We start from the raw sequence: 16,248 nt of genomic DNA, 5'->3' as shown, positions 1-16,248 counted from the left end.
GAGGAAAATGTCAATCATAAGCTGAAGAAACTATTCATGATATCAGCTAGCAAGGTAAACACACACACACATGCCATTGTATGTATATTCCATCATAAATTAATATTCCTTAGAAAGTGAAGTAAAAATTAGGAAATTTAGGCTGCAGTCCTATACTTAGCTACCTAAAAGTACATCTCATTGAATTCAATCGGACCTACGTCTGAGTAAACACATACAGATTGCACTATTAGAGTATAAATAATTCAGCTTAATTAAAAAATTCATTCAGCTCTTCAAATATTTTGCTTTTATCCTTCAGCCACCCATTATTTTAAAAGATTTGGGTGGAAACATGTTTGGAGGAAAGTCTCAGTTTCCTCTAATAGTGAACTCAAAGACCCTGTGCCAATAATTCTGGAAGCAAAACGGGCTTCTCATGAACAAAGCAAAGATTTCCCTAGGGGAACCTCTGAGACTATTTTTGTTGTTGTTTATTTAAATGCGTGGCCTTCAAAATTAGACCCCCTAAAATGGACCAACCCACCCCCACTCCCACCACCCATGGTTGTTGAGTATTGTGCATGCACGTCACAACCTCACCCTACCCAGAGCAGAGAAAACACAAGAAGTTAAGGTTTTGTTATTTTTTTGTTTGTTTGTAAACAGTCATACACAAATAAGGGGCGGGGGGAGGACTTGTACAAGGAAAGGCAAAAAGGGCAGCAGCAACCACAGCATCCATACATCCAACAACTGCTTTCTTTTCCTCACACACTGCCACCAGTCCCACAACAGTCGCTTCTGTCCATTCTTCTGCCCACTACTTCCAGTACAGGTGGCACAATGTGGAAGTGGTTGTCTTGCCAGAGAGAAATTAAGGCAGCAAGAAGTGCTGCTGGAGATGGCAGAGGAGCTGGTAAGGGAAGCTGAACTGAGAAGAGATCAGTTTCTTCTGTTGCAGGTACAGGATGTACACATCCTGAGAATGCAAGAGAACTAAAACAAGAGTTTGACTTTAACTAGATCCAAAGCTGATAGGAGGCAATGTCATTGTGACAGAAGTGCTGCTGACATCATATTCAATGGTTGACATCAATCGTTTGCTGTTTTCACACTTATTCCACTTTCTGTTTCTGAAATCACAGACTGTGAAGGAGGAGGGAGAGAAATAAAATGGGGAGAGAAGATAATCTAATTCAAGTTATCTGTATCCCTTTAGAAGTTTGCCCAACAGGAAACAGTGAAAATGGAAACCATTGTAACCTCCCTTTTCCCCATATAATTAGCATCATCAAAGTTGGAACCAGCTCTATATTTTGAAGGCTCTCAGGAAAGAGACCTTCCTCACTAGCACATAGTACTTGTTCACTCTCACAACCTTTAATCCAGTCTCTCTGTTGGTCTGCCAATTATATTCACAGTTCAGCTCTCTGCTTTACTACTGCTGTCAGTTTCCCCTATCAGGATGGTAGGTGAGGAGATGCATAGTGTCTAGGCTATCTTGGAGTTTAGTGTGGCTATGGAGAGATACAGGGTGACCCCAAGAGAGATTATAAGGTCTAGGTATGTTTAGTCGGGATGCAGGGTAAGAGTGTGTATGTGTATGCATGTGCATGTGACTATACTGAAAGCAAGATGATAGTGGGGAAAAGGGAGTTGGTGTCAGGAGGTTGTGGCAATTAACAAGGACATTGGTCACAGCCTGATCAGATTTGGGAGGATTTGTGTGCCACTGAAACATTTCAACTTCATGACGTTTTTCACACAAGCTGCTTCATGGGCTAAAGAAACTGAAGTAAAATAATTATGAGCCAACTATTTTATCAGAAATATTTTGGAGCACTCTGTTTTAAAGATGGAGACCTTTTATTTTTGTTTCTCCAGCATATTTATAATTACATACCTGGGGAGCCTTTACTGTAACTGAGAGATCTATAATATGTGAGAGGAATCCCAGACCCTTTATGCTGACTGTAATTTAGATTCTGCCCTGCAATCTACTTGGGAATATCCAGATATTGCAAAATTTTCCAGAAATTCTTTGGGCAGTGAAAATGAAAGGTTATGGAGCTGTCTTCATAATACTGCATGAAACCAATCAATTACCTGAGGTAGTTTCACTTTTTGAAGTAATTACTATAAAACAAGCTATCATGATGTGACCATAATGTTTTTTTCTTACAAGGACACAGTCTTCAATAATTTTGAAACTTTTTTTTTTTGTTAAACTCACAGTGCACTGTTATACATGTCTACTCAGATGTAACTCCCATTGCATTCAATAGGACTTACTTTCAACTAAGTGGGTACATGATTGCAGCCTTAAGAAATCAAACTGAAAATTATGAACTCCGTGTTCTTAAAATCTTGCCTGCATAAGCAACCATTTGTGGGATGGTAATAATACTAGCAAGTTCTGACCAGTGGATTATTTTTCTAATCGTGCACACCTGGGAGACCCACTGATTACTGCTTCAGTCTAAACTATTTATAGTGGGCAATAAATCCAGTAAAAAGCATCTGCTCTAGGCACACAGAGAAGACATAAATACATACACATATGTATCAAACAGCAATCCACATCAAGCCTGCACAGATCTCCCTAACCTTCATAACATTTAATGCACACACACAAAAAGCAATTTGCAGATACAATGCTCTGTCTTGGATTCTCCTACAGATCTGGATAATCTTATAACCAGGTTCTGTTCTAAAATATTAAACAGTTGTTCTTCATAGCTTCCCTGGAGAAAAATAATATTGTAGAACATGAAGTATTACAATATTAAATACCATCCTCATACTATAATTCTTTTACGGTGGCTACGATCATCAATTTTTCAATCCCTGTAGGTATTTGCCCTCTCTGAACAGGGCTTGCATCTGTGCTCCACTTCTTTTTTCCTTGTCTGAAGGCACATGTCATTTACTAGTATTCAGATTCTCTCCATTTGGACCCCACTACTCTCCCCCAAACTCACCCCTTATAGGAGGTATGACTACTGGAAATCTAGCAACCTGATATAGACAAAGGGTCTGAGGACAGCGCTGCATTCTAGTTGGGCTGCCCAGTCTACTCTATAGACAAGTAGAGCAATTCTTGACTCCTTAACCTATTTTAGAACTTGCTGATGTAGAATCTTCCCATTTCAGCAAAGTCACACCATTCTCACTTACTCCCAAGTTGAAAGCATCAGCTTGGATTGGGTGGCATCCTTTGCTCTAGCACTTAGCTACTTTCCAAACTAAGCTGCTGGGATTTGCAGATCTTCATCACCACCATCTTTGTTCTCTCCCTCAGGCCGGTTGAGTTATCCCTATCAATGGCTTCCATGATTAGGAAGACCTTCCTTTCTGCTCAACCTCTTGAGTTGGGCTTCCTGTCCTCTATATTTTTGCTAGCCCTTCTTCAGTCCCTGCTGCCATGGACAAACTTCACTGATGACTAGGCTGTTGCTTTCTGCCTTAGTTAACGCAGGTATGCCAGCTCCCCATTGTCTTCTAGTTCCTGGCTTTGGCATTCTGTTGACTACATTATTTTCTTGCTCTGCTGGTTCTCCTGTCACAGCTCACCAGAAATGTCCAGGTTTTGCCTACTAGAACTTGGAGGGGTGAAGGTTACACAAGATAAGAAGCTAATGATATGAACTATGTCACTCTCGCTGACCCTCCATCAGTCATGTTGTCAACCAGGATGGAGGGACTGGATTATGCTAAAGCATCTTTTTGTCTTCCAGATCTCTTGAGTGAGAACTCTTTGGATTTATCAAACCAAATGACCTGAATGAGTCTGTGATCCCACCATCTGGGAAAGAACTGAAACCACTGAAAGTTGCTACTCTGTGGTTAGAAGAAATCTGGAAAGGGCCCAATGACAGCAACTTAGTTGTGAAGAAACAAAGCTACCACGACACACAGCTAAATAAAACAAACCAATATATTAAAAAATGATTACATTTTATATTATTTTTCCCTCCTGGGCTTATGTGTTATATTGGTTGGACAAAGCAGGTGAAACGTCATTGGTTTTTAAAAATAGAAATTTAAAGATTGACCATATTACAATGTTTCTAAGCTGGCATGTCCTTGTCAAAGCATTCTTATCTTTAGCTCGCACATAAAACTTTAATGAACATATTGCTGAACATGTTTTCTACAGCCCCACTACTATATATATTTAATCAAAGAACACTTTTTGTTTTCTTTCTGACAATTAAAAGAGACATCTGGAGAACTTTTACATTCCCTTCAGCAGTAAACTTTTTAAAAAAGACCACCGTGCACAAATTGATCCTGCATAAGGCTATAAATTACTCAACTCAGTTTCTTGAAGGAAATACTGAATAAGAACTCTAATTTTGCGCAACTGGCTTGAAAGGAATTGAAAATCATGCAAGTTGGGTGGTCAGCAGTGGTATGCAAGTCTTCCGATTCAGTTACAGAGCTTGATTTACAGTGTTTCCCTCTCTGTATTCCACTGGAAGACCATGGAAAAGAAAATGTATCTTTCAATTAACAGAATCTTCTCAAGGTCAAAGCCTTTTAGAAAGTGCCCCATTTTGGATTGACAAAATTGTTGTCTATGAGCAGAAACATCTGAACAGAGTGGATGTCACCACAGGCAGCATCTTCACATGCCTCACAGCTAGAATTATCACAGTTTGGCAAATGCTTCTTCTAAGCTCAGGACAGTTATTTATTTATTTCAGTTTAATATATTAAAAATGATTAAAGGTTTATATTATTTTTCCCTCTCAGACCTATGTGTTAAGTAAGCTGGGCAAAGGAGGTGAAACTTCATTCTTCTTATGTCTTTTTAAGCAGAAAATGTTAAGTAGTTCAAGTTACAATGTTTCCTGACTGACATATCCTTATCAAAGCCCAGCATTCACTTGGCCCAGTGTTAGATTAGCTCTTTAATCTTGTTTTGTTGTCCTCTGATATTTTATATTAGCATCTAAGAAATATCCTTATTTTTGTTCAAACTAGTTTTTTTTAACAAAGTCATGAGAATAGCCTTTACAAACTATGACTTTCTTTTAAAAAAAAATTGCTACGCCATGCCTTTCTTGGAAAAACAATGAAATGACAAAGCTGTGTCTGAAAAGACACAAGTAATCTGGTCTTTGGCATACTACCTAAGAACATAAGAAATAAGAAAAGCCATCCTGGATCAGACCAAGGGTCCATCTAGTCCAGCATTCTGTTCACACAGCGGCCAACCAGCTGCCCACAAGAAACTCACACGCAGGACATGAGTGCAACAGCGCCCTTCCACCCATGTTCCCCAGCAACTGGTGTACCTAGGCATAGTGCTTCTGATACTGGAAGCAGCATATGCCTTATCCTCCATGAATTTGTCAACACAACTTCATTCTTTTATATTATTTACATTATATTATTATTATTGTATAAACAATACCTTATTTATTCATGATGGTAAGGGCAGAATTTGTGCTGAAATGAAACAATTGAAATAACCATATATTTGAGGTATAAATACATGAAATGAAAGATGAACATAGATCCATGAATAGAATTCCTTCTTTTCTACCCCGTACACATGTCTAGAATTTTACAAGAAAAGTCACACTGAGTTCAAGTAGCAGGTGGACTTTTTTCAAAATTAGATATATTTGACCAACTCACCAACTATTACATATACTAAATGCACAGTTAAACATTTTGGGATTTGGGGTGGTTGGTCTGCTTTGTTTAGGCCTGGGGTTATTTATACCACCAGTAGTTAAGAATGGATTCTTCCTTACTTACACGAGAGATCATTAACAATAACGTCTACTACTGATAAGCTGCTTTGGGGCAACAAATATTACTGTGTTGTTGTTTTTTCAAAGAAGGAACCCTTACATTTACAACAACAACAAAAGATTTACTTTAGATTACCAAGGGGAGAAAATGGTGTGCTGTTCCTGATTTAAGCATCTTTGATGCTTTTCTTCTGTTCTATTTGGGATTCAGTGTAGGTTTGTTCTTCATTATATACTTGTTCATTGGCTGTGGATGTTCAATATGACTGTAATATATTCTTGGCTTGGCAGAATGCTTGCAGTAGACTTAATATATATTTCACCGCAGTTCTAAGGAAGTTTAAATTAATGCCACACTTGCTAAATATTGACAATGGCAATTCTAGTTTCTTCCTGCAGCTTTACTTAATATGTAGCTGTCCAGGATTTTTATTTTTAGAGTATGCCTGAAATCCTCAAACCACTTACTCTGAAGTAGTGCTCTTACAGTCAGTATAACTGCTCTGTAGAAAATGACCCGAAGTAACAGTTGACTGTTTCAGTGAAAGATGTTTCACTGATGAAAGAAAGTTATAAAACTACAAAGGCTGCATTCTTAAAGAGTGTTCTGTCTCTAAATCTATCTGCATGTGTGTACATAGTTACACACTGCAATTATTAACATATGTGGTAAAGTTTTCAAAGACAAAATAAATAGCATTCTGACTTCCACTGAAAAATCATGAGAGACTGCCTCAACATGCGCTGATCAGGTACTACAAAATTGTAGTTATGAGAGTGGACGGACCCACAAGTGCATATTCAATATTAGCTTTGAATTACTGGATTATATTTTTCTGGATGTGTCAGGTCCTCTTACTCAATATGCCAGATTATTATTTGTTCCACTATGTATGCCCAGAAGCCTCTAGGCCGCAGGATGTGCTGCTGAAGTCATTAGTGAATGTAAGGTGTACGGCCTTCCTTGAAGGTCTGTCAGAGGACAGTCTTCTATTTGAAGGTGTTTTCTATTTGAAGGGCTGTCCTGAGTCAGGTTTAAAGATGAAGAACCATAAGAAACTGTGAGAAGAGAGTAGGGGCCTTGGAGTTGCCCATCAGTGGTAGCCTGAGCAGGCACACAGGTCACCTGGTCACAGTTGCACCCACTATTGGGAGGTGTATTGTGTTTCTGTTTAAATTTTAGTCATTTCTATACATATAAATTAGCACATGCCCTTTTTGTGCAACCCTGTGTCCTCTTTTTTGGAAGTGCATGTCCTCTTTTTTTCTTTTTTTGCCATATGTAACTAGCCATCCTAGCCTTCCTGGTCTCCAGGAGAACTTGAGGCAATGGGAAGGGCCTGATCCAAGCCATGAGGATCCAAGCCTGTGTGTTTCTACATTAAGCAAAACCCCCGCAAAAACCCATATCCTTTCCAGAGCTTTCTGCTTTCAGTTTCTTTGCGGGATTAGGAAGGGCTTCTTTACATGGCAGCCATGTGGTTTGAACTGAGGAAGTGCCTTCCTCCTTCCCTGGCATGCATGCAAAGAAGTGGGGGGAGCCTTGTTTTCGTAGCTTAACTTCTGCTGTACTGCTTTCTTGCAGCCCCCAGGAAACCTCTTGACTTATTCTGAGTAGACATAAAATGTAAGATTGTGCTGTAAGTCTGCAAGCCTTGGCACACTTATGTGGGCGAATGCCACATTGAACTCAATGGGACTTACTTCTGAGTAGACATAAGATCACCCTGTAAGTCTAACCCTTGGCACACTTACTTGGGAGTAAGCCCCATTGAACTTAATAGGGTTATCTGAAACAACAGCGCAAGTTGCTTCTGAGCTTGGTGGGGTGGGGATCAGATGTGTCTCCCTTTGTTGCAGGAAAGCATTTTACCCTCTTCTCCCTCCAATTCTGAAAGAGGCAGGAGACGCAATCAGCAGACGATTCTTGCCTCTGTCAAATCTCATCCTGACCGCGCCCCCACAACTGAAAACGAATGCCCACAGCAGGCAGACACAGCAGTTTCTTCTGCTATTGAAGAATTTCACAGGAAGGTCATGGCGCTCCTGTTCCATGGACTGGAAAGAATACCACATTTGTTGCATTGGGGGAAAACATGCGATAGGCTGGAGGAAATGGCAGGAGACACCCCGGACGGTAACGGTGTCATCTAAAGAGCCCGCAAACTTCTGAGAGAGCGCCATCTCAATAGCGAGATAAAAGCTCTGTGAATGAACCCCTAACAGAGTCTGATATGGCTGGGCACCTAGGTGAATCGGGGGAGAAGGCACTGCAAAATAGGATGAGCCCCTCTTTGAATTCCACAGCACGTTCCACCTGTCTGAACAGCAAAATCTAAAATCAAAGTCCAGCTTTTTCCAGAATGATTGAAAGTTCTCATGAATGATATGAATATAAGAAGGAACCTATTCACCCATATGAGCACAGAGAAACTGTGGGGGCTTTGAACAGTTGGTTATAGGCTCAACCATGCATTTAAAATGATCAACCATAAAGCTATATTATATTTTAGCCAATTCCTATTTAACCACTTATGCACTTAATGAATGTGTCTTTAATTATGAGTATATTGCTTTGTCCAAAACAAAGAAGACCTTGTTTCTAGCATGTCCTTGTTAGCTTAACCTCATGTTTTAACAATCATAAGGTTACAGAATAAACAAAGGACGTTGTTACTGTTTATCCTAGCTGTAACAATAGAAGTAACAAATACTTCTATTTTGCCTTTTTTAAGTCATCGGAATGCTCCAACAACCCAGTCCCATGTTTAATAATGTAAGCTGGGAAGGGTTTGTCCAAAAATGATATGGGAATGCTGTGTATCAGGCCTGGCAATACCTCTGTCTTTCTTGGAAGTCACTTCTTGTATAAAGTGCTTCTAGCTTATGCTTTTAAGATCTGGCTTACTAAAAATATCCCATAGTACTAAAACTTAAACACACAATCATGCAACCATATTCTGAATAATTCCTTCACCAATATTCTTTGACTAATATTAATATGATAAAACATGTTTTCTTATGTTCTTAATAAAGAAATTTACCTTTTTTGGCAACAGAGCTGTTAACGTAGACACCCACCCACCTTCACACACATTGTATGTAGAAAGCATACCAAAACTATCTTTCCACTCTGGCAGCTGCAGATATGACCATAAAATGAGGAAATTAAGGTTCTTGTGAATTCTGCATCTTTTATATGGCATTAAATCTTGCTCTAAAAAAAAATCCTCCAAGACTCTCTAAACAGTTCAGCATCATATATAGGACTGGTAGGGTGAGATAAATACAAGAATTCATCATTCAGTGATTCAGAAGGATTACTGTGATAATGAAGCTTTAAGGATCAGTGAACCCAATAACACATTTGAAATCTTTACACAGATTTCTCACTCCAGTCTATGGACTCCTCTCTATGCTTGGACAGACTGGTTAGTGAAGACTGCCACACATTTTTTCCTCATTAGTTAATCATTCCCAAAGCAAAGGAGATTAAATACTTTCATGGTATAAGTCAAAATGACATTCAGGGACATCAACATTGTGATGCTTAGAAATGCCATAGTGGGAACAGTGTTCAAATCAGTTACTTTTATATTTGCTTTAGACAGGAAGAGGAAGCTCAGTTAAGCCTCCTCAAAGCTGAAAAATGCTGAGCACTGCTGCTCAGGTTAATGGGGAATCCTGAACAGCTGGTTATCTGCTGAACTCAGGGCAAGGAAGTTGAAAATGCATCCTTTCTTCAAAGAATACCTGTTGTTAATATATCACCAAACTCAAGGATAAATGTTAATGAAACTAAAACTTTCTTCATCTCAGAACTTTACTCAGGCACACAATGCTGGGTGGCATTAAGAAGAGCAAGGCTGCAATCTTATGCACACTTGCTTGGGAGTAACTCTCACTGAATTCAGTGGGACTTAGTCAGGGCCAGAAATATTGAAACAAGGATAACTGTTTTGGCAGTTGGCCTCTGTACACCACCACATTGAAGTTGAAAGGAAACACACCCAGATGGGAGCAAAGTCAGGACTTTCAGCTGTAATGCAAGGGTGTGACAAAAGTGGGGCACTAACCATTCAGGAAGGACAGCCAGTGGCATACATACATCCACATCGTTGGTGGCTCATAAGTAATGGAACAAACCAACATCATTTCAAACTTAAGGATCGCCTTTAATACCTGGATGAAAATCCTTTGCAGCCAATGACTGTCTGAAGTCTGAAACCCATGGACATGACCAAATGCTGCATTTCCTCCCTCGAGATGCTTTGCCAGGCCTTTATTGCAGCTGCCCTCAGCTGCTGCTTGTTTGTGGGTCTTTCTGCCTTCAGTCTTGTCTTCAGTAAGTGAAAAGCATGCTCTATTGGGTTGAGATCAGGTGACTGACTTGGCCATTGGAGAACATCCCACTTCTTTGCCTTCAGAAACTCTTGGGTAGCTTTTGCTATATGTTTTGGGTCATTATCCTTCTGCAATATGAAGCGGCATCCTATCAGTTTGGCAGCATTTGGCTGAATCTGAGCAGAAAGTATAGCCCTATACACTTCAGAATTCATCCTGCTGCTTTGATCATCAATAAACACCAGTGACCCGGTTCCATTGGTAGCCATACATGCCCATACCATAACACTGCCTCCACCATGTTTGACAGATGATGCGGTATGCTTTGGATCATGAGCTGTTCCTTTCCTTCTCCATACTTTTCTCTTCCCATCATTCTGGTACAAGTTAATCTTGGTTTCATCAGTCCAAAGAATCTTATTCCAGAACTGGGCAGGCTTTTTTAGGTGTTTGCTGGCAAAGGCTAATCTGGCCTGTCTGTTCTTGGTGTTACCAGTGGTTTGCACCTTGTTGTGAAGCCTCTGTATTTACATTCATAAAGCCATCTCTTGACTATAGATGTTGACAATGACATGCCTACCTCCTCAAGAGTGTTCTTGACCTGGCTAGGTGTTGTGAAAGGGTTCCTCTTCACCCTGAGCAGCCATTCTGTGGCTGGGTGACCAGCCAGATGGGTGATTAATAAATTTAATAATAAATAAAATAAATAAATCCCATTTAGTTGTCTTCCGTGGTCTTCCAGGCCTTTTGCTGTTGCTGAGCTTGCCAGTTCATTCCTTCTTTTTCAGGATGTTCCAAACTGTTGTATTGGCCACTCCCACTGTTTTTGCTATTTCTCTGATGGGTTTATGTTGCTCCTCAGCCTAATGATGGCCTCCTTCACTCGCGTGGACACCTCTTTGGACCTCATGTTGGGGGTTCCAGTGAACAGCTACCAAATGCAAATGTAACACTCAGAACCACCTCCAGGCCTTTTATCTGCTTGATTGGTTATGGGGTACCCAGGAAACAGGCCACACCTGGCCATGCAGCTACTTGTCAGCCATTCGTTCCATTACTTATGAGTCACCAACGATGGGTGTGTATGCCACTGGCTATACTTCCTGAATGGTTGGTGCCCCACTTTTGTCACACCCCTTGAATTACAGCTGAAAGTCCTGCCTTCCCTCCCATCGGGGTGTGTTTCCTATCAAATTCAGTGTGGTGGTGTACAGAGGCCACACTTCAGTGTGGTGGTGTACATTTGTTTCAGTTAACTGAGTCAATGGCTCTTCATTAGCTAGTTAAGATTACCCATCATGCCATCTTTCAGATCAAAGAGTTCTGAGGGTTAATTCATATTTCTGAGGTGGTCAGGTCCCATAGGCACCAATGTGCCCCCTGCCCCCAACCCCTTGCTTGGTGTCTACCAAGGTGCTGTACCCCTCCCACTTAAACAAAACAAACATAGTTGGGATTGCTGTGAAATAGATTCCTGTTGGTGCTGAAAACTGTAAGTTCAAAGGAATAGTTTAGTGTGTTGGGGCTCAGACATCCCCTCTGCCTTGTACTCTTTTAGGCATGTTACTTGTCCTTTGCTATGACTCCCATTACAGCCATTTTGTGGTGGTGCCCAGGACACTTTCTCAAATTGTCAAATGTGCCCACGGCCCAAAAACATTGCTCATCCCTTCTGTAGAGTTTCATTGCAGGAAGCATTTGTCTGAAACTTACAGAAGTTATTACAGCAAAGAGAGGATTTGAAAACTAACACTCTATCCGGTGTCGTAAGTTCCATGTTTTTGGTATGAGAACATTTTCAGACAAATGTCTCCTCATGTCTCCCATGAGGAGTTTACTGCCTTGGAAATACATGTAGAAATTGAGCCTGCATTTAACTTGATCCTGCTTTAAAAGTTTTTTTTTAATCAAAGGAAGCTACTATCTCATATTATTAGGTATTGAAAAAAAAAATCCTTGATGATAGCTCTCTATGTTTAGAATGGTTATTCTCATATTTTAGCAAAGACAACTGGTGTCTAAAAATAGCTTACTGTGGCTAAGTATAACATTCTTTCAAGATTAATAGTGCTACATAACCTAGTAAATTCCAGGAAAAAGAACAAGGGCTGAGCATAGTTTATCTGATCAACTATGATTTTGACTGCCGGCTGTATAACCAATGGCCCTGTAAAGGTAACATTGCAATTGAATATAAACTGCTAAAAAGATACTTGGCTCACTCAGTGCTAAAAAAGCTGTAACTATGACTTCTTACTGCAGTCACATATATCAGGTGTTGGCAGGGCCAGACCAAGACATTGTGTGCCTGATGCAAAGGACAAGATGGTGTTTCCCCACCCCATTCCATGTAGAGATGTTGGGGCTAGCAGTTGAATCTTACTTCAATAGCAGTGAAAGGACAGCATCCTCCACTGTACGTGAGGGCAGCATGCTGACTTAGTTGGTGCAGGTCAGGCTGTGTGGCATGTACAGTCGTGTCCTCCAACAGAAGGAAAGGGGGGTGGGGAGCTCAGGTGAAACAATTACAGGATGCTACTACTGCCCCATGAGTACACCCCAGCACCTGCCCCCGATTCTGCCTAATGGTAGGGCTGGCCCTGGGTGTTGATCAGAATTCCAATATTGTGTGATTCCCAGAAAGCAATACAAACAGTTAAGGAACATTTGTCCCACCAAATAGATTATAATAATGGGTGTCACTGTCCAGATATTTCATAGCAACAACATATGCATCACACTGATATACTTTGTTTCTGGATCTGTGACTCCTGCTTCCCCCCACCCCATCGCCAATGTGTGGTCAGAAACTCCATGTTTTTCAGTTATGAGGATGCACAGTAATTGGGCAATGAATCATCAAGTTATCTCTTAATACTTACCATTCTAAATATAGGTCCTGTAAAAGTGGATCATTGACTAGAACAGAACTATCTTACCTCTTTTATTTCTAAAATGTTCATATAAAATATATATTAGATACATGGAGCAGTAACTGATTTATATCTAGAGTTTTCAGAAATGTGAACCCAGACTAAGGAACATTGCCTTTTCTTTAATTTACTATTATGCTCTGCCAATCCTCCAAAACAGACTAGGCAAGATTAAAAAGGACCAGATGATGTTCCAACTTTCATGTAGCCATTTCCACAGGAAGCAACATAATGCTATGATATTTTGACAAGAAAGTTACAACAGCAAATGTAGGGGTGACAGCCCATTTCAGCATGGGTCTTTTCTTATGTCACTTTTGTGGCTTAGCAGCATCGGAAAACTTGAAGAATGTAAGGGGAATGAATGCTGCAGCTCCTCTACACATCAGCATTACCCTTCCCAGAAACTGGGACCTTGCTGGTATGGGAAGGAGTGTAGTGTGGGCTCTTCCCACATAATATGACTTTACCAACTGGGGTGGGAAGGGGCAGCATTGCTAAGGTAACTTGAGAAGGAGCCCTGAGATATAACCCATTGTTCCATTCTAAATAGCACACTGTCAATAATAAACACATACCACAAGCAGCCTCCATTAGGTGGCTAAGGGCTTCTTCACATGGAGCGTTTATCCTGCTATTGAGAGTGCTCACTCACAGAACTTTGTGGGTGTCTCCTGCACTAAATGACCTTTATTCTGTTTTTAAATAGATCACAGATAATGAGCTATCAAATTACTGTGCTTGTGTTCTGCTTGAGTTCCCTTCATGAAAAAGAAAAGCCGAAGAAGAGGAACGAGATCAATGGAACATATGGAAGACTCAGATAGGGGGAGAAGGAGGGGAAAAGAGGAGGAGGGAAAGGAACCACATGTCAAGGGAGTCCGTTGTGATTCTGAATTTAAAACGGAAACAGAAAACCCCCTTTTAAATGTGGGATTTTAGGCTTGTGTAGAGATGCTCTACATGGCCAGCCTTCTAACTGATCACTGTTCATATTTTTCTTTGCTCATCATGAGTGGTTTTCTTCTACTGCCAGTTGAGGTCATTACTCTCTTTTTTTCTTGATGAAGATTCTTAACCAGTTATCTAATTTGCCTAGGTAAAAATCCTCCCAAAATGTCCCAAGACATTGGACCAAGCAGTATGTGTATCATCAGAATCCTTATCCTTGAATAGCTTCTGGTTCATTCACCTCGCTCTATCATCTTTATTTTGGAGGGCCAAGTCATATAGCTATACCCTTCCTCCCCTGCCCCCTCCTTGACCATGCACAGAGTGAACTGGTCTTACACATGATCCAAACTAAATGCAATAGAAACTGAGCGGCTTATGAACATTTTGAGCCAGGCTTACTCCCATTTGTCGTTGTGCGAAATAGCCACAAGCCCTTGGCCACCCCCCCTTCCCCCTGGCCACTGATCACTGGGTAATGTCCCGGCTTTTGCAAGTTTTTCCCATTTTAAAAGGTTGAAATGCTTGTCCTAAGGCTTAGTTATTGCAGTAAGAACTTTAAGCTAAAATATGCTGCTGCTATTTTTGATATTTTGGTCCCGCACCCTTTGCCCTTCACCCCACCCCATTTTGCCTTTGGCCTTGCCCACCAGAGAGCAGCCCTTGAGACCTTCTCCAAAACTGAATTTGGCTCTCAGGCCGAAAGAGGTTCAATGCCCTTGACAAAAGCAGGAAGGAGAAGAGGTATAAAAGCCTTCAGTGGTGGCTCCCTTCCTGTGGAACTCCCTGCCTTTGGCGGTCAGGCAGGCGCCAACGTTGTGTTACTTTCAGCGCCTCCTGAAGACATTGTTATTTTGAGTGGCCTTCCCTGGAGAGTGACCAGCTGTGGTTTATTAAGTTCAGAATGTGTTCTTTTAAAATGTTTTAATTGTTTTAATTATAGGGTTTTATTCTTTTATCTTGCTGTTCACCACTCCGAGATCTTTGTTGTGGAGCGGTATATAAATATTGTAAATAAATAAACAAACAAACAAATAGGACAGCCCAAATGCTCAGAGGCTTCCGTCTTAGTTTTCCTGCCTTCTGAAATGAGCAGGGGGTTACCAGTGAGATGGACTTCTCAACTGCAGCAACCTCATGTAGAATTCCCTCCCCAAGGACGCTCTTCTGGCTGCAAACCTGACTCCATTTCAGCACGAGGCAAAGACCTTACTTGTGGGCTTTGGTATGTCACCTTGAAGTGGTTTTAGTGTTAATTGTTGTACCAATTCTGCTGTGATTCTGACTGTATTGATTTATTATTGCATTTTTAACTGTATTTGACACTGTATTTATGATTGTTGGAAGCTCCCTTGGGAGTTTGTTAAAGTGAAGAGTGACATACAAATGTAATAAATAAGTTGATTGTCACAAGAGCCAGGACTGCAAATTAAGCAAGTAAAAGAATGGCCTGGTTCAGTTTTGGCTTTTGTTGCCAGAAAAGTCATTTTCTTTTCCTCAGCTATCTCTTTTGTAAAGCTATAAAACATAGGTAGAATATACAAGTTTTGTGTGGGGCTCTGCCCCCCAAACCCACCAATTCCCCTAGGTGCACTTTGAGCTCTGTTCCCTGACCCACAAGTGCAGAGAAACCTGGCTGAAGCTGATAAGAAAGAATATTTAATGTGAGTTTAGGACACCCTGTCAGGCTTGACAAGGACTGGATGGGATTATTTACAGATGATTGTTTTTTTGAGGATGGAAGGTGTTTCATTTTACTAATTCTCCTACAGCGCTAATATGCCAGAAAAATGGCTCTGATAGTAATCACATTAAATTATGCAGTGGACGTTCCCCGCAATTTCAGTGGTTTCACGAGACAGGATATATCATAAGAACAAAACACTACTCTAAATAGTGTGCTGTCCATAGAATAGATTATACTGTATCTACAGGCACCCCTTTGAAATTTGTTTGAAGGTGACATTTAAAACATAAAATAAAGGAAGTATCATTCTATCCACATAAGCCTATTTACATTTATGATGCCAAACAACACATCTGTTCTGAATTTGGCTTTATGAGCTTTGGCCCATTTGTTTTGAAACTAAAGTTCTCACTATGTCTAGATATTTCTGCAGAGGTGACAATTAGCTAACATTCTCTGCAAGAATGACAGGACATTTAAGTTTCAATAATACCTGAAGGTATGGATGACAAACTACCCACGTGTTCAAGCAGTAATACCGTTTTTCTCTCAGAAGAAAACACATTTTAAGAATTCCATCCGT

The 16,248-nt window shown here is 40.5% G+C and overlaps 1 protein-coding gene across 1 annotated transcript in view; it reads right to left on the bottom strand.

Moving 5' to 3' along the window:
* VCAN (versican) overlaps positions 1 to 16,248 on the bottom strand; it is a 193,032-nt gene that overhangs the window by 72,681 nt on the left and 104,103 nt on the right. The gene's annotated exons all lie outside the window — the stretch shown is intronic.

This window comes from Heloderma suspectum, chromosome 2, assembly GCF_057233095.1.
Source record: "Heloderma suspectum isolate Gila_16-S chromosome 2, 16-S_ref, whole genome shotgun sequence".
Lineage (NCBI taxonomy): Eukaryota > Metazoa > Chordata > Lepidosauria > Squamata > Helodermatidae > Heloderma > Heloderma suspectum.
The sequence above is the reverse complement of the archived record's forward strand: the minus strand, read 5'-3'. Positions and strand labels throughout refer to the sequence as shown.